This window comes from Prionailurus bengalensis, chromosome B1, assembly GCF_016509475.1.
Source record: "Prionailurus bengalensis isolate Pbe53 chromosome B1, Fcat_Pben_1.1_paternal_pri, whole genome shotgun sequence".
NCBI lineage: Eukaryota > Metazoa > Chordata > Mammalia > Carnivora > Felidae > Prionailurus > Prionailurus bengalensis.
In genome coordinates, this window is record NC_057344.1 from 72,896,362 (window position 1) to 72,921,881 (window position 25,520).

A 25,520-nucleotide genomic window follows, 5' to 3' on the forward strand; every position below is an offset into this window, starting at 1 on the left:
TATGGTGACCTGTGATCAGTGATCTTTGATGTTACTATTGTAATTGTTTTGGGGATGCCAGGGACCACACCCATATAAAACAGTGAACTTAACTGATAAATGTATGTGTTCTGACCGCTCTGCCAACTGGCTGTTCCTCCATCTCTCTCTCTCTCTCTGTCTCTCTGTCTTTCTCTCCAAACCACCCTATTCCCCAAGAGACAACAATATTGAAATTAGGCCAATCAGGAACTCTTTAAAGCCTTCTCAGTGTTCAAGTAAAAGAAGAAGTTGTATACCTCTTACTTTAAAGCAAAAGCTAAAAATAATTAAGCTTGGCAAGGAAAACATGTCAAAAGCCAAGATAGGTGGAAAGCTTTTGTACCAGTTAGTCAAGTTTTCAGTGCAAAGGAAAAGTTCTTGAAAAAAATTAAAGGGGCTGTGCCAGTGAGCACATGAATGCTAAGAAAGCAAATCAGCCTTATTGCTGATATGGAGAAAGTTTGGGTGGTTTGAATAGAAGATCAAACCAGCCACAACATTCCCTTAAGCAAAAGCCTAATCCAGAGCATGGCCCTAATTCTCTCCATTTCTATGAAGGCTGAGACAAGAAGCTGCAGAAGAAAAGTTTGAAGCTAGGAAAGGTTGGTTCATGAGGTTTAAGGAAAGAAGCCGTCTCCATAACATCAAAGTTCAAGATGAAGCAGCAAGTGCTGATGGAGAAGCTGCAGCAAGTTCTCCAGAAGGTCCAGCTGAGATAATTCATGAAGGTGGCTACACCAACCAACAGATTTCCAGTGTAGATGAAACAGCCTTCTACTGGAAGGAAAGGTCATCTAGGATTGTCGTAGCTACAGAGGAGAAGTCAATGCCTGGCTTCAAAGATTCAAAGGACAGGTTGACTCTCTTGTTAGGGGCAAATAACAGCTGGTGACTTTAAGCTGAAGCCTCTGCTTATTGGCCGTTTCAGGAATCCTAGGGGCTTGAGAATTATGCTAAAATCTATTCTGCCTGTGCTCTATAAATGGAACAACAAAGTCCAGATGGCAGTCCATCTGTTTACCACATGGTTTATTGTATATTCTAAGCTGTTGAGACTTACTACTCAGAAAAAAAGATTCCTTTCAAAATATTCCTGCTCATTGACAATGCACCTGGTCACCCAAGAGCTCTGGTGGAAATGGATGAGATTCATATTGTTTTCATACCTGCTAACACAACATCCATTCTGCAGCACATGGATCAAGATTTTGCAGTGCCTGGGTGGCTCAGTCAGTTAAACATCTGACTCTTGGTTTCAGCTCAGGTCATGATCTCACGGTTTGTGAGTTCAAGCCCCGCATTGGGCTCTGTGCTGATTGCAGGAAACCTGCCTGGGATTCTGTCTCCCTCTCTCTCTGCCCCTCCCCCACTCATTCTCTATCTCTCTCTCTCTCTCAAAAAAAAAAAATAAATAAAAAATAAAAGAAGTAATTTCAACTTTCAGGTCTTATTATTTAAGAAATTCATTCCATAAGGCTATAGCTGCCAAAGACAGTGACTCTTTTGATGGATCTAGGCAAAATAAATTGAAAACCTTCAGGAAAGAATTCATCATTCTATATCACATTAAGAACATTTATGATTCATGGGAAGGGGTCAAAATATCAATATTAACAGGTGTTTGGAAAAAGTTTATTCCAACCTTCATGGATAACGTTGAGGGGTTGAAGACTTCAGTGGAGGAAATAACTGCCAATGTGGTGAAAATAGCAAGAAAATTAAAACCAGGAGTGGAACCTGGAGATGTGATTGAACTGCTACAATTTCAGGATAAAATTTTAACAGATGAGGAGTTGCTTCTTACAGATGAACAAAGAAAGTGATTTCTTGAAATGGAATCTATTCCTGGTGAAGATACTGCTAATATTATTGAAATGACAACAAAGGATATAGAATATTATATAAGCTTGCTTGATAAAGCAGCAGCAGGGTGTGAGAGGATTGAATCCAATTTTGAAAGTTCTTCTGTGGGTGAAATGCTATCAAACAGTGTCACATGCTACAGAGAAATTGTTCATGAAAGGATGAGTCAATTGATATGGAAAACTTTATCATTGTCTTCTTTTAAGAAATTGCCACAGCCACCCCAGATTTCAGCCACCACCACCCTAATCAGTCAGCAGCCATCAACATCAACGTGAGATCATTCACCAGCAAAAAGATTAGGGCTCTTTGAAAGTTCAGATGATGGTTGGCATTTTTTAGCAATAAATTATTTTTTTTTAATTAAGGTAAGTACATTATTACCTTTTAGATATAATGCTATGGTACACTTAATAGACTATGGTATAGCGTAAACAACTTTTATATGCCCTGGAAAACCAGAAAGTTCATTTTACTTGCCTTATTGTGATATTTAATTTACTGCAGTTGCCTGGAACCAAACCCAGAATACCTCTGAGGTATGCCTGTACCAGCTAAATTCCAATAGTACACTTGTTCCAGGAGACCCATTGTATGGTATATATGTTCATTTCTCATGTGTGCACTTGTCTCCCACAAATTGTTGGAAACTTATTGGCCACAGGAATTATACCTCAACTATTCTTATACCCTCCTTAGTATGTGAGGGCTTAATAGAGTAGAGACTCTGTACACATTTTTTAACTGAATGAAATTCAAATAAATGCCAGTCAGGAGCAATGAAAATACAATGACATTTCCCTGAGGTGATAGTCTCTCTCTTGCAAGATACAAACACACATTACTGATATATTTTAATTTAAGCCCATAATTTTTCTTCGCTTTCATTATTATCTCCACTTTACAGATATTGAGCCCAGAAAGAAATTAAATCTTGCCTAATAAAGGGTTGTTTTTGTAGTGTATATTCCTCACATATCACTTAAATCAGTCAAGCAACAGAGAAAATATTGGAACTCTCAAATGGAGAGTGCATGAATTTAGCTTTATTATCACAGCACTTAGGGGCCACTTTCCTATTAAGATAAGATTTTGAGCTTTGTCATGTGCTTGAACATTCCCAGTTAGATGCCAATCTGACCTCCAGTGTTTCTCAGTGTTAAATCAGATGGCTTCCTACTCAGCCATAAAAAAGAATGGGATCTTGTCATTTGCAACAGCATAGATGAACCTAGAGGGCATCATGATAAGTGAAATAAGTCAGACAGAGAAAGACAAATGCCATATGATTCCACTTATATGCGGAATCTAATAGAAACAAAACAGATGAGCAAACAAAACACAACAGAAACAGATTAAGAGACACAGGAAGCAAACTGGGGGCTGCCAGAGGGTAGAGGGGCTGGGGACATAAGTGAATGGGGCTAAGAGCTATAAACCTCTACTTATAAAACACAGTTGACCTTTGAACAATGTGGGAGTAAGGAGCTCTGACCCCTCCATGCAATCAGAAATCTGCTTGTAACTTTTGAGTCCCCCAAAACTTAACTACTCACAGCCCACTGCTAACCAGAAGGCTTACTGATAACATAAACAGTTGATTAACACATATTTTGTAGGGGTGCCTGGGTGGCTCTGTCGGTTATGTGTCCGAGCCCGGAGCCTGCCTCGGATTCTGTGTCTCTGTCTCTCTCTGTCCCTCCCCCACTCACTCTCTCTCTCTCTCTCTCAGAAGTAAATAAGCATTAAAAAACACATATTTTTGTATGTTACATGTATTATATACTCTATCATTTGTTTTAATGTTTATTTATTTATTTTGAGAGAGAGAGAGTGAGAGAGCAAGCAAGGGAGAGACAGAGAGAAGGAGACAGAATCCTAAGCAAACTATGCTCCATCAGCGCAGAGCCCAAAGCAGGGCTCAGCTTCATGAACCACAAGATCATGACCTGAGCCAAAATCAAGAGTCAGCCCTTTAATCAACTGAGCCACCTAAGTGCCCCTATATATTCTATTCTTACAATAAAGTAAGCTAAAGAAAAGAAAATCTTATTAAGAAAATCATAAGGAACAGAAAATACATTTAGAGTTCCATGCTGTGTTTATTTTTAAATCCATGTAAACGTGGACTTCTGTAGTTCAGATCTGTGTTTTTCAAGGGTCAACTGTAAATAAATCTTAGGTATGTAATGTACAGCATAGGGAATATAGTAAAAAATATTAAAATAATTTCATATAGCAATAGATCATAACGACTAAATATGGGGATCATTTTGTAATGTATAAAAATATTGACTCACTGTGATGTACACCTGAATCTAATTGGATTTTTATGTCTATTTATACTTCAATAAAATAAATAAATAAGTGAGTAGGTTCAGATGCCCTCAAAGATATTTTCAGCTATTAACTTCTTTTAGTTATCCACTTAAAAGTCCTTAATAAGTAGTTACAATTGTAAAAAAAAATCCTATGGTATCCAAATAAAGAGCAATAGACATGAGCTGCTATATAAGTATTTATCAGAAGCTTAGTTGAAAGAAACATTTACAGAGGGTTTCCTGAAGGTATTTAATAGAGTCCAACCCACTCCTTACTGATGCCACCTTTTTCATTGTAGTAAGATCTTAGGAAGTTTAGAGAAATAGATGAAAAAGAATATATTTTATCATATTGTATAATATGCTATTACATGATACTTTATGGCATAAATAAAAAAGTTTTATTTTGTTTTGTTTGTCTAATAATAGAAGAGCTGCTACCGATGTTAACAGATGAATTCTAGAGGGTTTTCTGCAAGGAAACCACAAAAGCTACTCTTGCAATGGAACTGAATTATCAAACTTTCATAGAACCAAATAAGAGATGCTTGGTGGGAATAAAAAGTCGAATCAGCAACACCCACCATAAGCAGTCACTTGCAGAAGTATCACTATGGACTAAGTAAATCTACAAGAAGAGGCTCTTTGAGCCTTTTTCACTTGTAAATAGGGAATTTCTCTTTCATTCCTTGATGCATTGTATAAAGTTATTTCCAGATATCTCATTATTCCTGTTGCCTGTCTCATGTTATTTGCTGCAAAGTTAAGTATGATTGCAAAAAAACTGTATGCACAAAGAGAATTGATACTTTAAAAAAAATTTTTTTTTAATGTTTATTGATTTTTGAAGGAGAGACAGAGCTTGAGCAGGGAGGGGCAGAGAGAGAGGGAGACACAGAAATGGAAGCAGGATCCAGGCTCTTAGCTCTCAGCACACAGCCCGATGCGGGGCTCAAACTCACAAACCATGAGACCGTGACATGAGCCAAAGTCGGACACTTAACTGACTGAGCCACCCAGGCATCCCGAGAATTGATACTTTTAAATACCTAACTAGGAAACATTTTTATGTTGATAAAAACAATTAATGGGGCTCCTGGGTGGCTCAGTCAGTTAAGCGTCTGACTTCGGCTCAGGTCATGATCTCACAGTTCATGAGTTCGAGCCCCATGTCAGGCTCTGTGCTGACAGCTCAGAGCCTGAAGCCCATGTTGGATTCTGTATCTACCTCTCTCTCTGCCCCTCTCCTTCCTATGCTCTGCCTGCCTCTCTCTCTCAAAAATAAATAAACATCAAAAAAAATTTTTTTAATTAAAAAAGAGTTTCTATAACAATGTTTGAAATAATGTATTTGCAGAGTTGACTGGAGGAGGATTTTAAGAGAAATGTCCATTGGTTCAAGAGAACTGTCCATTGGTTCATTGATTCCACGCCTATGCAATGACACATACAATGTGTCAAATACCAGGACACCCAATTCCTACAGAAAGAGTTTTGCTTTTTGCAGATTTCGTTGCCTTCTATTATACATCTTTGTCTTTTGTTTTTGTTTTATAACTCTTTATCTTGTTTAAAGACTCATTTTTAGTCTAATGGCTTGCTTACTTTTTTGTTATTTTTAACTTTTTATTGAAGGATAATGTACATATGGAAACATGTACAATTCAGAAGGGTACATGTTTATGAATTTTCAAAAAGTGAATACATCCATGATCCCAGCACCCAAGTCAAGCAATAAAATCTCACAAACACCTCCAGGGCCCACCTCATACCCCTTTCGTTCACCACCCTTTCTCTCTCCTGGCCGCTACAAGCATAGATTAGTTTGGCCAATTGTTGTAGTTTATTTATAAATGGATCACACCATATATACTGTTTTGCTTCATTTGCTCAACACTCTATTTGAGAAATTCATCCAGCAGTGTGCTGGAAAAGTTATAACAACTGACTGATTTGAAGCTCCCAGCATGCAGTCACTGATCACAGAGTTGGGAAGGGAGCTGGTACAAGCCAACTGCAGCACAACACTGAATTAATTTATCCCCATTGTTGTGGGTTCATTCTCCTGATTATAGTGCCCCAAAGTTATGTGCTAATGTATATTATCCTTAAGAAGACTTAGATCTAAGAAATCCACACAGGATGTGATTAGTTAGTTGTCTTTTTTACAACATGATATTGTTGTATTTTTCTAGCTGTCTTATATATAAATGAAAGCAGATTCAAGAACATTTGGGAGGTTTATTTTCCAGTGATTTATAAGCCAAATCCAACTGTTTAATGATCATAGATCCCACTTCTCAGTGAGTCTTTTAAATGCACTCTCATGTAAAACAATTAATTAAAAATTCAGTTTTTAAGGGAGCCTGGGTGGCTCAGTCAGTTAAGCATTTAACTTCAGCTCAGGTTATGATCTCACAGCTCATGAGTTCAAACCCCATGTTGGGCTCTCTGCTGTCAGCACAAAGCCCACTTCGGATCCTCTGCTCCCCTCTGTCTCTGCTCCTCCCCTGGCCCCTTCTTTCTTTCTGTCTCTCTCAAAATAAATAAATAAACTTTTAAAAAATCCATTTTTTAAAAAAGCTCATTGAAGACGAATCTGAATTGTGAGCTCTGGCTCTCATTAATTTCTTCATACTGGTGAGTTCTTTATACTTGAACCCATCTTTGCTGGGTCTAGAATTAAGCCTATTCCATTTTTGAAGGAAAACATTCTATTTCTTACAACTGATGTGATTATTAGACACTATAAGCCTAAATAGGAGCAAATTTATTTCTCCTGAAAACATTGTTTTTGAAACATCTGTTCATGATATTGCACAATGTTCTTTTTAAGGACTATTGAAGTAGTCTCTTTCTGGATCATACTAATTGTGTCTCCTTCTTTGTGCACTGACTGCCAAAATCTTTAGGACAAATCAGTGGATCACCACTAGCAACGTATCAGGGTATATGCTGTACCAGACCAACCTGGTTCAATGTGAGACAGAAGCACACAAGGGTATGAATATCAGGAGGTAAGATGAGTGAGGGCTGTCTTAGAAGCTGGCTACTACAACCTCCAAATATTCTCTGAAACAATGTAAATATATGGGAATATATATTCCCATGGGAATATATGTTGTACGGGGGATGGGGAAAGAAGAGTTTTGAATAGCTTTATTGCAAGTGGAATTTATGTCCATTAGGATTTATCTTTTGGAATAAAGGTCCTTAAGACAACACAGACACCATGCTACGGTGGAGTGGGAAGAGGGGTAATGAGAAGAAGAAAGAACAAGGATTTGTGGCTTTAACTGGTCTAAGGAAGCTGACGAAGTTTTTAGAAACAAAAATTATACCAGTGAAGTAGTTTTATTATTTTATACCAGAAGAATTTTACTCTAAGTATGTATTAACTCGGATGCTTTTGCTTTCAAGTGACAGAAACCTCAACCCAAATTGTCTTCAGGAAAAAAGTGTGATGACCTATGTATACCGACCCATACAACTGAATTGGTTTGGAGAGGGATGGGGGTAAGACTGGCTTCAAGTACAACTGGACATGGGCTTCTCCCCCACCCCACCTCTCCCTCTCAGATTCCCACCTTAGTTCAAGGAAGGCTGGGAAAGTGGGTTTCTGGTATTTTCATCTGCAGTAGTGAAGACAGAACTTACCTCCCCTAATTTGAGGAATTCCCCAACAACAAGTTGGCAAAGCTCCTGTACAGGGACCACCCTAATTAACAACTTTGGAATGCCTCTTTCTTGTGTGATTTGCAGCACTGGTGGTTAGGTGATCAAACAGCCATTTCCAACCCTTTTCTCTTGTGCTCCTCTCTGCCATCAAGGCCAGAAAACCTCATCTCTTTCCTACTCTCCTGTGCCGGTAGGGGTGGCCAAAGATGTGGCCAATGAAGTATAGCTTCAGATTTCTAGGCAAGAGAAGAGGGTGCTGAGGGCTTTCAGCTCTTCCTCCACCCCATGCACATATATCACTGATACCATGTGTGGAGCTATAGATCCCATTTGGCATCATGAGACCAAAAATATGAGAATGAAAGGTAGCAGAAGTAAGAAGGGCAGAGATAGGACCCCGGTGATGCTGATGAGCAGCTGAACCAATGCTACCGGGCAACAACCCCAGACTTCTTGTCATGGGAGACAGATGAACCTCTATCTGACTACGCCATCTTCAAGACAGAGTTAATGTAACTTACACCTAATATATATTTGGACTAAAACAGGTGGAGTCCCAGGATAGAAACTAAAAAGCCGTCAAACTGACCCAAGGCAGCAGCATAGAGGCCACGCATCTGGGATGTAGTTTCTCTAAGATGTGAACTGTTCCACTACCTCTATCTCAGGGTTCGCCAAAGCTGCTTTTGCCAATTGGCTATCCAGATAACATGGAGCAAAGCGAGCATGACTTAGCAAAGCAGTACAATTATAACAATTCCAAAACTAAAATCTGCATAGGACAAGTGGCTACCAAAGTGTCACTTAAGACCCTGATATGACTTTGCATCAAACAGAGCCTTCACGAGCACTGAGTAGTAGTAGGGCCTGATTTTAAAGAAAGATATGAAGATTTGGGGAAAGACACAAGAAAATAATAAAGATGACAAGCTTTGGAAAATAATTAATTTTTGAAAGAATAAAAGGATTGTTCTTATTGTGGCCAGAAAATAGAAGGAGGCCATTTTATGATTTTAATAATCATCACCAAGCTTCTGATGTGCTGTGACAACTAAATCAGAATGCTATTAAATAAATAAATAAATAAATAAATAAATAAATCAGAATGCTATTCAGTTCCGCTCATTTTCCTTGGGAGTCAAAATATAAAAGCCCTATTTGGGGGAGGTATCTGTTGTCATTTTGCTTCTCCGGGAAAATTATTCTCTCCTTCCTTGAGAAGGAGTGACTCACCAACACGTAATGAAAGCTGTTCTTCTCACCTACTGGAGAGTTTCTAAGAAATTAGTCCTGTGTTTCTAAGAAGCAGTCCTGCTCTACTATAGACAGAGGGTCGCCATGTTTCGTGTGCTTTGCATGACTGAGGATAAAAGTCCAGAGGGGAATGGTGTGAAAACTTCAAGGGGGCTGGAGGGAAAGAGTAGGAGGTGGGAGCATGCCCTGACACCCTCCCTGACTGATCTCATAGCAGATGCCAGGGCTGGAACACATGACCCTGAAAGGGAAACCCGCCAAGATCCAAAAGTCCTATGGAGCTCACTCTAGTACTGTGGTGGCCTGGTGACACCTCAACAGAGGCCCACTGGCCTCAAACTGCCTACCTGCCCAAATGTCAGAACCCCTCCTGGCCAGCTGCCAAGCATCTGGTGAGCAGAACTCCTGGTCCTCAGGTATGAGTCCACACACACACACACACACACACACACCAATCACTGAACCTTCTCTTGAAGGCTTGTGCCTACCACACCCAGGGCCTAGGCCCCCAGGGACCTACCAGATGGGGTGGGCGCATCTCCCATGCATGACTTTGAGGTTGGAAGGCACAACTAAGAGCTGAAACAAGAAGGAGCAAACACCCCTAAGGTGAGTAAAAGAGAAACTCTTATTAATATGTAACCTATGGTGGCGCCTCGGTATCTCAGTCTATTGAGCATCTGACTCTTGATTGCAGTTCAGGTCATGATCCCATGGTTTGTGGGTTCAAGCCCTACATCAGGTTCTGTGCTGACAGTCTGGAGCCTGCTTGGGATTCTCTCTCTCCCTCTCTCTGCCCCTCCCCCACTTGCTCACTCTCTCTGTCTCTCTCTCTCTCTCTCAATAAATAAACTTAAAAACTTAAAAAAAAATGTAACCTATGAATTTAGGTCAAACATAAAGGAATTCCTGACATTGAGCCATGGCAAATATGAAAATGTATCACAGAGATACAAGTTACTTCTCTCAGAAAGTCTTTAAAAACAGACTGTAGGGGTTAGTTTAATCCTACCTCATAACAGGTAAATATCCTAGATGGCTTCTCTGAGGGGTTTTCTCCCCTCATAATTTCTTATGTAAGCCAAAGAAAAAACTATTATTATCTTTTATTTCCTTCAAAAAAAGATTTGAGATGACTTATAACCATGTATATAATACTACAAAAATAAGAATACGTAGCAATTATAGTGAAAGAAATGTTCAAGCAAGTGCATGGAAAAAAAATTTTTTTTTTAAGTAAGGAAATAGACAGGTTGGCTTGGCTTTGCTAGGAGGGCAAATCATGCCAGCAGATGGAGCTGATCAATTTGTGGTCCTGAGTTCATTGAAGCGGAGTGTCCCTGAGAAATTAGTAAATGCAGGCAAACTATCAGCAGCTCTCTGGAGAGCACTGTCTCACTCCCCACCTATCGCTGATTAAATCCTCAGAACTACAGTGCCCCAAAAGAACATGACTTATCAAAGCCCTGAGACATAATTCTCCTGTTTGGTCTAAGAACTAATGAGTAAACTCAGAGGCTCGCATCGCCCAACGTGACCCCAGGTCCCCAGCTCAGTCAGCCCTGGGCATAGTAGCCACCCCATCTCTCACAAGGGCACATCTTTTATTGTCTCACCTTTTTTCCTCTTTGTCTGTGTTACCTGCTTTCAGAGAAAGGCCCTGATCAACAGCCTGCCTTAGCATGCGGGTACATTGAACCAGACAGCATTCTAGAATTCCTCTATTTTTCGTTAATAAAGGAAACGAAGTAACAACGAACCAGTAAGAAGGACCTGAATTATACTTGTTAATTACTGAACTAATCCATCATAAAGGGCATGGTTAGACCAGGGAGCTGGCTCCCCTGGGCTGGTGCTCATTTCGGTGTTGCCTCAGATCCTACTCATCCCTCATTCTCTTTCTCCACATCACATCTCCATCAGCATCATGACCATCGATGCTTCCCGAAGCCTGCTCCGAGAACCCTGGTCACAACACTCCTCCTACATGCTTCTCTCCTCCTTTCTAATCCTCTCACCCCTGCCACCTTCTTCAAGACATATCCTTTCCACAATCTCTCCTTCTTGCCCAAACCCACTGTACTTCATTGTTTTTACTGAATTCCAACAGCATTTGTCACTTCCTCACAATTTATTACTCAGCTATTGCCTGGAACTTTTCTTGAGTCATTTCACTTATTTAAGTCTTCTTTTCTTGAAAGCATTGCACACTCGTCAGGATTAGACCCCCATAGCCAGATGCTGCCTGAGTGTTTGGATGGGGCTCATTTGACCACAGGATAAGAATATGAACAAGAATCTCTTTAGAGGAAATATGGTTTGGAAATACACAGCGAAATGTGAAGTCATCTTCCTTGTTCCTGCCCACCCCTCCCCTTCTCTTTACCGTTAATATTGCATCCCTCATCTTTTTAAATCTACTGCAAAGTGGCTCAAATGGCAGCAGATACATCAGTACTGAAATGCTGTTTTACTCCATGGGCCTGAACGTGCCGAGAATGATGACAGTGACTGAGGCTTTCACGCAGTTAATTTGCAAGTACATCGCCAGTCTTGCCTGTGCGCCTTCAGCCTCTGGGCCCTACATCCCTGAGAAAAATGCTTTCCTACGAATGACTCATCTCCTTTTGGTCAGTGCCCCAGTCTTTTTGCTGTGGCTTCTAACAATTTCAGAGGAGCGGATCTTTTGTATCTCAATCTTAGGCGTGGGCTCTACAGTAGAAGTGCAGTAGTTAGCTGCCCAGAAAATATCAGTATTCTTAGAATGTGTGGCTTTAGAAAAAAAATTAATAAAGGGTTGTGAAAGGTTAAGTTTTCCTTCAATGGTGTTAGGTCCTATTTAAAATAAAACCTGCTGGTTATTACTATTGGGTGTATCATTTTTGTCTCCTTCAGAAAACGTACATTGTTGATCCTGAAAGTTTAGTTTCAAAGTGTTATGTCCTACAAGGCTTTTCAACCTTTGATTTTTTTTTTTCCCCTTTGATTCACTTATACTAGTCCTCCTCACCTCCCCCAGGAAATATAGACAGCTAAGGGATAATTTAGAAAAAAAAAAAAAAGGACAATCGGGGAGCCTGAGTGGCTCAGTCAGTTAAGCATCAATTTCAGTTCAGGTCATGATCTCCCAGTCCGTGAGCTCGAACCCCATGTCAGGCTCTGTGCTGACAGCTCAGAGCCTGGAGCCTGCTTCAGATTCTGTGTCTCCCTCTCTGCCCGTCCCTTGCTCACTCTCTTGTCTGTCTCTCTCTTTCTCAAAATAAATAAAAATATTTTAAAAATAAAAAGAAAGAAAAAACGGACAATTGATAAAATTTCTGCTCATAAAGTCATACAAATATGAACTCTGCTTGTTTCATAGCTGCAGAAACCAGTGACACTGATTATTCTTAGGCACCAAAAAGACATTTGACTCCTCCTGAGTCTTAAGATGGGAACCCCTTCAACTTTCTATAATTGTGGCTACAAATTTATCTGCATCTATAGCCAAGCTTCTTTCTTCCCTTCTGCTTCAAATAAAACAATAATAATAATAAAATAAATAATTTTTTAAAGCGCCCTTTGGCCAATCAAGGGGCCAACACTTCTTCTTCGACCTCTCCCTCACTACTGCTTCCCATCACTATGCTAACATGATAAACTTACACTATTTAAAGGAAAAAACTTTTTTTTTTTTTTTTTTTTTTTTAACTGAGCTTGGGTGGCTCAGTTGGCTAAGTGTCCAACTCTGGCTCAGGTCATGATCTCACGGTTCATGGGTCCGAGCCCTGCATCAGGCTCTGTGCTGACAGCTCAGATTCTGGGTCTCCCTCTCTCTCCACCCCTCCCCTGCTCATGCTCTGTCTCTGTCTCTCTGTCTCTCTCTCTCTCTCTCAAAAATAAATAAACATTAAAAAAATTAATGAATAAAATAAAACCAGCAATAAAAGGAACTACTTTCTCCCTTCACTTTCTTCTATTCTTCTGTCTGGACAATCTTGTCTACCGAGTTTCAAACCCTACAACTGCAACATTACATCTCCAGCACAGCCTCTCTTCCTGCACCAGCTCTCCTATTGTTACCTCTATCTGCACATCCCAAGAGACATCTCACACTTGTCCAAAACCATATTGTGACCTTTGTCCCACTACAATTCCTCCCACAGTCGCCATCTCAGGAAATGATGCCACATGCAAGCTAGGGGCCTGAAAATGTTGTTTGTTTTGTGGGGTTTTTTGTTTGTTTTTGTTTGTTTGTTTGTTTGTTTGCCACAGCCCTCTCTTTAAGCCTTCCACCCTCAAATTCTCACCTTGTCCTGTGAACTTAGTTCAAACCAGTGCAGTCTCTCCATCTCTACTGCAAAAAAAGGAGCCCCAGCTAACAATACTTCCTGATCGATATTTCTTCAATAGCCTCTGGAACAGATGTTGTGTGGAGGGGTTTCCTCATTGCCTTATCACTGCAAACGGGGGCCCAAAGGTGAAAACTTGAGTGTGTAAAGTACTCCTATGATAGAAGGGGCCACAAATAATTGAGGGCCAGACAGCCCCTCCAGTTATTTAGTGACATCTGAACTGATTCTGCCACACCCAAACATTATCCTTATCCTTGTAAGCAAAAGACTAGGGAAGAGGAAGAGAAGAGAGTCCTTCATAGAGAGCAACCTTTGGGGAAGTAGTGTGGCTTTTTCCTCCTCCTTACCAGAGGAGAAAAAAGGATTCTTCTTGCCCTACTCCAAAATAAGGTGATGGGTCCAAGAAAATAAAATCACTCAAAGACATGAGGGATGTCAGCAAGAAGAGAAGTATGTAAGTCTGAGTTCAACCACAACAGAAGAGTAGGAAATAATCTAATCAGTTTAATGAAGGAAAATGGTTGCAGGGAATTAACAGTTTATGGAATCACTTCTAGGACTGGTGGGAGGACTGCAGGGTATGTCCATGAAACCTCCCTGCTTCTGGGAGCCACACCACCAAGACAGTTGCTGCTCCTACAACAGCCAAGAAGCTGTATGAATTGGAAGCTATGCTACAACTGCCAATTCCACTAACACACTGCTTCTACGATCCCCTAAGCAAGAATGACGTTTGGAAGTCTACCTCTCTCTTCCACTTGATCCGATCCCCATAGTAGTTGAATAATAAACATAGCATAAGCATGTTTATGTTTTTGTAAGAATACATGTGCATATGTAAATTCAAGGACAAAGTTCTATAAAAGGTTATAGCTAATGACTATATACTTTGAGAATGATGTCCACAAGATGGCTGAATAGGAAGTCCCTCGTTCATATTCCCCCATGGCCTCCATGGATAAAAGTGGATTTATGGGAGCCTTGGTTTCCAGACAGGAGGTTACAAAACCCCACAGGAGCACACAACCAAGGAGGACAATTTTGAGAAGGCAGATCCATGTCTAGGTGGAGGGCTCACCAACTGCGATCCCAATTTCAGACTCAGAACCAGTCCCAACCCCCTGTAGACTGGGCAATAGACCTGTTTGGGCTTCATCCCGTCAGCAGTACCATCTGTCTGTTTCAGACCCTGAAACAGTCCTTTGATTCAGTTCTAGTTCCTCACAGCTGCAGTCTGAGGTTAGTCCGACTTGCCCAGGGACCCTCCCAGTGGCCTGGTAGGAACTCTCCCAGGGATCTGGCAGGAGTCCCATTATCCACACACCTGGCAGCAGACCTGCTATTTGAGAGGTTTTCTGGGAATAGGAAAAATACAGTTGTTTGGAAGTATTTGGTAGCTTTTCAGGATCCACAAGCTCTATGAACAGTATAATTTTGGTGAAAAAAAAAAAAGTAAATTCAAACTTCTTCCCTCCATCCCTAAGCTCATTTGCTCATAAGCACAGCTTATTTTTGTCCAGATTTTGTGTAGGCACAATGGTATCCTTGTCCTTGCATATTTTTGACATTCAGGATTATACTAGTGTTGATCTAGAAATAGCTCTTATACAATGCACTTGTAACCCACACTGGGCCCTTGGAGTATGTAAGGAAAATAAGGAAGAGTCTCTGCCTTCAATGAGTTTGAATTAAAAAAGAAAATAAAATAGATAATGATAAAACAGAAATATTATAAATAAGAAAGGACTTTGAAGAAAGGGGTCATTTCAAAGGTTGAGTTGATAAGTTAAATGATGCAGTTCTCGGGGAACTTTAAACTTTAAAACTTTAAATTTGGGGTTTAAAAAATACGTAAGTATTTTTAACAACAACAAAAAAATACATTCACATGTTTAGAAACTGCAATGGTACAGAACGGCTTTTACCAAAAGAAGCAGTCCCCAACCATATTCTTTGTACCCCTTCTCATTCCTCCAGGAAAACAATTTTTAGCTCATTTAATCTTTCTGTCCTTAGTTCTGCTGGTGATTACTTCCAAATGTCTAATATTATACATACATATTTTTCTCAATTTTTTTTTCTGGTTTTCTGTGTAAAGTACTCTCATAGCCCTCTGTTAGATTGATTCCTACATATTGGATATTTGTGATACACTTGCTACATATATTTAAAAAACATATATATATATATATAACAAGTGTTGTAAACACATAAAAAATAATAAATTTTTAATGTCAACAAAATTTATTATATAATTTGTTACTATTTATTCTTATATAATTTTATATAGTCAATGTTAATTTCATTTTATCTACACATTTATACTTTCACAGCTTTTCATTTTTCCCCATATCTCTAAATTATCTACCCATTTCACAAGAAACACTCTTTAGATTTTTCTTTGATAATGATCCATTGATGACATAGTTTCCGTTTTGTTCTTCTTTAAATGTCTTCACTTCACCTTAAAGTAGATAATGCTAGATTAGCGGTTACTTTATTTCTGCACTACAAAAATGTTACTGCATTTCCTTATGGCATTCATTGTTTCTGATTTTGAGAAGTAAGCTATCAGTTACATTGTCACTTTTGTGGAAGAAATATGAATCCCCTCCTCAGCTCCCCAGTCCCTGGCTGCTTTTGGTATTTTCCTTTCCTCTGCTGCCAGCTCTTCTATTTTCATGTGCTAAATGTAGAATTGCTTTAATTACCTGGTTGGTGTTTTGGAGGGTCTCATGATCTGCAATTTCAGGCATTCATCCTTTTTAGAAGATTCCCAGCTCTTATCTCTTCAAATATTGCGTCCACCTCATTTTGTGCTGCCTTCCCCTTTTTGGATATTTTCACTATATCCTCTACATTTTTTTACTCTTTATGCATTTTCCATCTTTTTGTCTATTAGTGTTTCATTCTGATTCTTTTCCTGATGTATTTTCTGGTTCATTATGTCTCATCCCTGCTGAGAATACAATCCAGTGGTTTTATAGCTTTAGTTACTATGTTTTGAAATTCTAGACATTTTATTGGTTTTGTTTTCATATTTTTGTGGTTCTTTATACTTTCTAGTATCTGCCAAATTTCTCAAGATTGTCTTTATTTCCTCATAATAAACATGCTAATTTTAGAACTTGTGTCTTAATTTCCATATCTGGAGTCCCTATGAATCTGTTTCTATTGTCTGTTATTTCCCTGTTGTTCTCCTTCATATTATTCTCATATTATCTGAAATTTTTATAGTTTGCTAGATACTTAATTTGAAGAAACAGCTACAACAAATGTATTGCTGAAAACCATATTAACAGCATAGAATAAAGAATTACAATAATCCTAATGAATTATAAAAATGCAGTTAAAGAAAATGTGCATATTAAGATCAGGCAAAATGATCAAACATAAGCAAACATGAAAGCCTTGAAGAAAAGAATCCCCAAAAAAGAAAAACAAGTTAAACAAATAACACAGAAAATCAAGGAAGATATGAATCTACAGATCAAAAGAGTAAACTATGTTTAATGAAACTGTGATACAGAACAACCAACTCTCCAGAAAAAAAAAAGTCCTAGTGATTAAACTTTTAGAATGAAGAATACTGCAGAGAGAGAAAACAAACTATCTGGAAGGGGAGTAAATGCCAGAGAGTCTCAGGCTTCTCCATTGCAAAATGCGATGGTATTTATATTTATATTTGAAGGAAAGTGAAAATCATAATTATAAACAAAAATGAGAGTTTTAAATTGAAAGGAATCAAAGAATATAGAACCAATAGCCCTCTTTAAAAATAAAAAACAAAAACTACTCAATTATAAGCCCAACCAACTAAGATATTAATCATTACAAATACCCCAGGAATGCTATTTATTTAACAAATCTGCTGTGCTAGAACTATCCTTGGGAGTTGAAAATTTAGTGGTAAACAATATATACACTACGAACTTTGGTCATAAGTGATGAAGAAACTATGGAAAAGGGGAACTAATTGTAAACAACCATAGATATTGTGTTGCACATTAGAAGTGTAAATACTCTTAGGGTGTCTGGGTGGCTCGGTTGTTTAAGCCTCTGACTTCGGTTCAGGTCATGATCTCACAGTTTGTGGGTTCCAGCCCCAGGTCAGGCTCTGCACTGACAGCTCAGAGCCTGGAGCCTGCTTCAGATTCTGTGTCTCACTCTCTCTCTGCCCTTCCTCTGCTCATGCTCTGACTCTCTCTCTCAAATATAAACAAACATAAATAAAATTTTAATAAACATTAAAAATTTTTTAAAAATAAAATAAATGTAAATATTCTAAACTAACAATGTAAAACTGTAAGTAAAAATTATCAGCGGGTTGTGGCAAGGAAGTGGGAAAAATTTTTTAACTATTAATCCTTCATATTCCATATCAAGAAGTCATCAGTTCATACTCTGTAAAACTGGAATATGATGACTCCAGGTTCTTAATGATTTTCATATTAAATTTTCTGAATTTTTGAGTCCAATATACCTCTGAAGTTCAACAATTTCTTTATTATATTTAAATATGTTTTTCTTCTGTTAATTCAAGCAAAATTAAATGTAATAATTTTAATATTAAAAACCTGATGTATAGCAGAATCCCAGTCTCTTAAAAATGTCTATTTTGGGGCGCCTGGGTGGCACAGTCGGTTAAGCGTCCAACTTCAGCCAGGTCACGATCTCGCGGTCTGTGAGTTCGAGCCCCGCGTCAGGCTCTGGGCTGATGGCTCGGAGCCTGGAGCCTGTTTCCAATTCTGTGTCTCCCTCTCTCTCTGCCCCTCCCCCGTTCATGCTCTGTCTCTCTCTGTCCCAAAAAAAAAAAAAAAAAAGTCTATTTATCTGCATAACTCTTTTATCAGTTTATATAAACAGAGACATATTTGGCTTATTTTTAGGAAATATTAATACTAGTTATTTCTAAATATGATATTTTTTTCTTTATATGTTGCTTTCAAATTTTCTACATTTCTTGATTTTTTTACAATGAGCATGTGCCATCTCTATAAAATGTGTAGAATTCATAGTTTAAATTTTTTAACATTTAAAAAAATTTACATCTGGAAATCCATTCAACTTTATTCCTCTCCTGTTTGTTCAACATCTCTGGTATCCCCCTCCCCCCATCATTATCTGCATATGCTAATAAGCAGTAAAATGGTATAGTAAGATATCTGAGGTTAGAGTGGAAATAGAGCATGATTAACTTATAAAATGAATACACTTTTCTTTTTTGAGTAATCAATAGTTCAGATTACTTGGGCCTAATATAATAAATTCTATGATTCTCAAAAGTACCATGCTCTTTCCCACATAGGGTGAACAAAAAACCTGGTTATTAGTAACAAGTACCATAAACACCTAAACATCTAATTTTTTTAAAGCTTATAATCCCAGTCTTATAGTAAAATGATGATACTGGGGACACTTAGCATCTCTGGTCAAAGATTATTTCTGAGGATTCATTTAACCTGGGAGAAGAGAAAGGATTATTTCTTCCTAGAGCAATGACTTGGTTCCCAAATTTGTTAATACAATACCATCACCTGGGGAGTTTAAAGACTACTGAAGACGAAGCACCAGTTTTATAGAGTCCTCTGTAACTGGTCTTGCACTTTAGGATTTGTATCAGCTCCTGGGTGATTCTAATGTACAGCCAAGATAGAGAACCACTGTCCTAGAGGAAGCAGATGTTTAATGGCCTGCCTCAGGACCAACTACATCTGAAAAGCAATTTAAAGCTTGATCACTTTCCTGGATCAATGTAGGCTTCATGCAGAAGGATTTTGCTTTTAAGAGTCAATCCATCTTCAAGGCAACAACTTGTGTTAGCCAAATAACTATCTGATGGAGAATAGCCATAAAACTGATGGAACTTGGTGGCATTCCAGTTCTACTGGAAATTACTGATGATGATAATATGGATAAGTATAGTTACACTTTCTTTTTAAAAATTCATTTAAGGGGCACCTGGGTGGCGCAGTCGGTTAAGCGTCCGACTTCAGCCAGGTCACGATCTCGCGGTCCGGGAGTTCGAGCCCCGCGTCGGGCTCTGGGCTGATGGCTCAGAGCCTGGAGCCTGTTTCCGATTCTGTGTCTCCCTCTCTCTCTGCCCCTCCCCGGTTCATGCTCTGTCTCTCTCTGTCCCAAAAATAAATTAAAAAACGTTGAAAAAAAAATTTAAAAAAAAATTCATTTAAATATGCCAAAGTAATGAATAAGAACAACTTTAAGTTCCAGACTATCTTGGCAGTGCAAGGTAAGCTATCACAAATCCTTGATCAACTATCATTTTTAAATATCTGAGAGATTGGGTGTCATCCCCAGAATTTCGTTTCTTTAGTTAAGTACCTACCAAAACTGTCAATAAACATTCCCTGATCCATGCTCTATAAATAGATTTTTCATCCAATAATGTGATTATGGTCACAAAAAGTTATCATTGGGATATTTTTGAAAGACAGAAGACCATATGTGTGATGTAAGGGGAAGCTTAGAAACACAGGAAATCTAAAACAATCCAGTCACGAACTCAGGACTTTGTTGAATAAAGTTGTTTGTATCATGGCCATTCCATAATCATTTTACAATTTTGAAAACATCAGTGCCATCCATTGTTTTTTGTTTGTTTATTTATTTATTTATTTATTTATTTGAGAGAGAGAGAACAGGGCAGAGGGAGAGGGAGACAGAGAATCCCAAGCAGGCTTTGCACTGTCAGTGCAGAGCCCAACGTGGGGTTTGAACTCACGAACGATGAGATCAGGACCTGATCTGAAACCAAGAGTCGGACGCTTAATCGACCGAGTCCCCCAGGTGCCCCCAGTGCCATCCATTGTAATGAATGGCGGATTTTAATTTTAACTTTAATGTGCTGATAATTTAATCAATCATGCTGACCCTTCAAAGTGAGGAAGGTATTTCCTTGACAGGGCTGACACTGAACTAGGACACACTGCTCTTACTGCACCAGTAATTCATGGTGGCATTTGCTCTGAAGCCCTATGTCACACCAGGTAACCATTTTTATTGAACATAGGACCGGTGGTATGCAGGTAAAGCAGCAGTCCAGTGGGGGAAGAGACTGCTTTGTACCTGTAGTGGCTAAATGGTGGGCCCCCAAAGTCCATGTCCTAATCCCCAGAACCTGTATTATTACCTTATGTTGCAAAAGAATGAATGTTACTATGCGTGGCAAATGAAGTAATTGAGAATCTTAATGGGGCACTGACTTGGTGGCTCAGTAGGTTGCGCATCTGACTGTTGATTTCGGCTCAGGTCATGATTCCATGGTCTCAGGTCATGATCAAGCCCTGTGCCGGGCTCTGAGCTAGGTGTAGAGCCTCCTAAAGATTCTCTTTCTCCCTCACTCTCTGCTTCTCCCCTGCTTGAGCACACATGCATGTGATCTCTCTCTCTCTCTCCCCTTCTCTCTCTCTCTCTCACTCTCTCTCTCAAAAAAAAAAAAAAAAAGAGAATCTTAAGAGGAGGAGCTTGTCCTGGATATACCTTGGGTTAGCTGGGTTGTGCCTAAACATAGTCCCATGTACCCTTATAAGAGAGAGGCAGTGGGAGGTAATGGGACCACAGAGGCAGAGATTAGAATGCTGTGGCCACAGGTCAAGGAACACCTGGGAGCCACCAGAAGCTGGAAGAGGCAAGCAACAGATTCTCCCCTAGAGCCTTCAGAGGGAGCACGACCCTACCAACACCTTGACTACAGAACCCTGTCACAGCAGCCACAAGAAATAAATACAGTAGCATTTGGTGACTTCTCTGATGTAAATAATCTCACCATGGCTGATTCTCAGCTACCAATCTACAGTCACTGACCAGTGTTAGAAAGAGATGCACACAGTTGATAGCTCTGAGCCACTACGAGCTCAGTTCCAGCCCACTGACCCTAAACATAGGTTCATCCTTTCAAGTCCCTTCTAAGTTCTTACTGGGATCTCATTTCATTTCTTTCTGCCAGAGACAATGAAATAAGTTATCCTGTGCATGCTTTCAAATGGAAGTCGCCCCGAAAAACACAACAAAAATGGCTAAAAATTCACTCAAGTTAGTAAATTCGAAGATAAACTGAAACCAATGCATTCTATTGATAAATTTAAATGTCATTATAACACAAAAGGTATAAGCTACAAACCCATATGCTCTACAGTTCTGCCTCCATTGAGTAACTGGTGGCCAGCAGCTAACCACTGAGTTCATTTTCTCACCTGCGTGCAAGGTATTTCTATACTGGTACAAGTGCTCGAAAAAAGTCAGAATTGTTTCACTATCACCTTCATCACTGGTGAGGGTAATGAGAGGAGTAATAGCAAAGATTAGTGATAATGGTAATAATAGCAATAGCAGTTGTGTTAAAGTGTGTAAAGATCATTTTATTCATTTGCTGGGATAAAGAAGAACAGTGAAGTCAAGAGCAGAGACCAGTTACTAATGAGCTATGCAAAAGTAATTGCCATGTGCGGGGGATCTGAATTTTGGAAGGAAGAGCAAGAAGAGGTGAGAGAAAGGGCAGTATGGCAATGAAGGTCCACAGAAGAAAAGAGGAGAGCTTTCAGCAGTTACCCTGGGGGACTGTGTGGAAGGAGGTGTGTAAAGAGAATTGGTGGAGGCTGAGCCATGTGGTTTGCTGTGCTGCTCCCACAGTGGAGGGGAAGGTACAGAGACGGGTTCCCCGTCACTAAACTAACCAAACTAATGTTTAGGAGATGAGCTGACAGATGGAAATAGATTTCAAGATAGTCAAGAATTATTTGGGTTATATACCGCCCCTTTTATTATTAGCTAGGCTGATAGAAGACTTGAGCAATTATTTGGGGATCTAATCAATGAAAACAACTAATTAGTCTTTTTCACTCCATAAAAGAGCCATTAACTAACTTCCCCAAACATCTCAGCTTAGACACCTTTTTCAACATGTAGTAAAAATGAGGATGAAGGTAAATTTTCCCTAAATCTCTTCAATTTTCATAACCCCAAAGTTTCAATGTGCTCTGTTTGCCTGCCCAATGACAACAAAGAAGATAAAGCTGCCTGTTCACATTGAGTCTGGTTTGGCTGTTTGAACCCTCTACCTTCCCCCTTGGCCAGAAGGCAAGCAGGTAGAAACAATATTCTCAGAGCAGTAACTATTGCTGGTAGATAACAGAGGGCCTCAACTGAAATTTAGCATGTTCCAAAAAAGCATACCTCTCACTGCTCATTCAGATTTGTAATTTCTTCTGCAAAGTGCATCAAGCCAATAAAATAATGTAAATTTGAGACCAAAATTGCGAAAATTAAATAGGTAATGCTATATCTAATATTTGTCCTCACTTCCCACCTTTCAATCCCCCGTACAAGGGATTTCCCTCAGATATGGCTGTACAGGCTAATTGAACAAAGTTGAATTGAACAAAGATCATGATCAGACTTTTCTCTGCAAAAGAGTAGTAATAGGAAACATCTTTGGCATCTATTTTGTGCACAATTCTCATGTAGTACTTATCTTCATTCTAATTTCCATTCCCAAAATCTGTTGTTAATACCACCAGACAAGGAGGTGCCTGGGTGGCTCAGTCAGTTAAGCATCCAATGGTGGCTCAGGTCATGATATCACTCGCAGTTCACAAGTTCGAGCCCCACATCGGGCTCTGTGCTGACAGCTCAGAGCCTGGAGCCTGCTTTGGATTCTGTGTCTCCCTCTCTCTCTGCACCTCCCTTACTCACACCCTGTCTCTTTCTCCTTCAAAAATAAATAAACATTAAAATAAATCAATAGAACAGAGCCAAGATGACGGAACAGCATAGAAGTCTTTTGAGTGTCTCGCATCCATGAAATACAGCCAGACCAACACTAAACCGTTCTACACACCTAGAAAACTGATTGGAGGATTAACACAACAATCTGCACAACCTGAACCACAGAATTCAGCAGGTACATGGTGCAGAGAGAACTTGGAGAGTGGGAAGGGAGGTGCTTTTGTGAGCAGAGAGAGAATGGAGACTGGTGGGGGGGAGAATACGGGAAAAGCACCCCTCCCCAAAAGCAGCTGGAGAGAAAGTGGAAAATTGGAAACAGCTGCAGGGACTAAACTAAAAAGGGAGAAAGGAGAAAGGACAGGGTTTAAATTCTATTAAGACTGTAAACAAGGGGAGTGCAGTCTGCAACTCCATAGCTCGATACCTGGCAGTGCTCTGGTGGGAAGGGCGAATCTCCAGGAACAGAGTGGGGTCCGGGAGGTCTTCAGGCCACATGGGGAAAAGCAGTTCCACTGCTGGAAGGACATTTGGTAGAGACTGTTGAAGCCACCTGGTCCCAGCAGACCCCGGAAGGCAGCCACATTCGCTGGTGCTGGGGCAAGGTTGTTGAAGGTGAAGCCTGGTGCCAGATGTGTGTTGCGATTTTCCATAATCCCTGAAACGCTGCTGCTATACTATCTCGCAAACTTTTTCTGGGGAGGCTGGCACCTGGCCACAGTCTCAGGGCAGCAGCAGGGTCCAGCAAGTGTTCCTGGGTATGGCCGACATTCAGCCATTGCTCAGTGAGACCCTCCTACAGAGGGGCTGAATGGGTCAAAGTTGCAGTCCTTCAGAAGTAAGGGGCCGGAGAAAACAGCCGCATCTGAGACAAAACTCGGGAGAGAAGTACTGCCTGGGGCCTGGTAACGCGCAGTGAAAAACCGGGTAGTGGATGAAAGCTGAAGATGGAGGACGGGTGCACGTTTGCTGATCAGGGAGAACAGAATTCTGATACTAGAGACTGGGTACCTGGCTGGCGCCATTTTCACTGCTCCCGCGCATGCGCATATGCACCTACGAGTGCTTCAACACTCCACCCCAGGAGGCTAGCAGCGCCATCCAGTGGATAATGGAGCCATTACACTAAGACCCTCCCAACTGGGCCAACCTCGCTCTTCAAGAACACAACTCTCACCGCCTGCTTAGTTTATGGACTATAAAGTGCTTCATACTCAGACTTCTAGGGGAAAACAAAGTAATTTCAGTCCTATTTCAGTCTGTTAACAGGTCCATCTATTTATTCAATTTTCTTTTTTTTTTCTTTTTTACACTACTTTTTCTTGAGTACAGGAAGAGAAAAAATTCACTTTTATTTTCAATTTTTATTAAAAATATTCTTTAATTTTTTTACTATTTTTTTTCCTTTTGTGAAAATTTTTTCAAATTCTATCTTACTTCCATCATTTTATTTTAGTCTACTACAGTGTATTCACCTTTTCAAATTTTCAAATGATTTCTTTTTTCTTTTTTCTTTTTCTTTTTCTCTTTTTTGTTTCTTTTCTTTTTCTTGAATGCAGAAAGAGAAAAACCTCATTTTTACTTTAAATTTCTATTAAATATATTTTTCTTTAATTTTTTTACTACATTTTTTGCTTCTATGTATTTTTTTTCAAATTCTATTTTACTTTCATCATTTTATTTTAGTCTACTACAGTGTATTCACTTTTTCAAAATTTCAAATGATTTCTTTTTTCTTTTTTCTCTTTTTTGTTTTTTTTCTTTTTCTTGAATACAGAAAGAGAAAAATTCATTTTTATTTTTCATTTTTATTACAAATATTTTTCTTTAATTTTTTCTACTATATCCTTTACTTTTGTGTACATTTTTTCAAATTCTATTTTACTCCCATCATCTCATTTTAGTCTACTTCAGTGTATTTATTTTTTCAAATTCTGAAAAGATTTCCTTCCCCTCGCATTTTTTTCTCTAATCTGTCAAACCACTTTCAACACCCAGACCAAAACACACCTAAGATCTAGCATCATTTATAAGATTTGTGTGTGTGTGTGTGTTTAATTTTTTAATTTAATATTTTTTATTTTAATTTTTTTAATTTTAATTCTTCTACCTCATTAATTCCTTTTCTCCCTTCAAAATGACAAAACAAAGGAATTCACCCCAAAAGAAAGAGCACGAAGAAACGACAGCCAGGGATTTAACCAACACAGATACAAGCAAGATGTCTGAACAAGAATTTAGAATCAGGATAAGAATACTAGCTGGAGTTGAAAATAGATTAGAATCCCTTTCTGCAGAGATAACAGAA

The 25,520-nt window shown here is 39.3% G+C and overlaps 1 pseudogene; it reads left to right on the forward strand.

Annotated features, from left to right (window-relative positions):
- LOC122468909 overlaps positions 1-8,704 on the forward strand; it is a 95,121-nt pseudogene extending 86,417 nt beyond the window's left edge.
- The last annotated feature ends 16,816 nt before the right edge of the window (positions 8,705-25,520 follow it).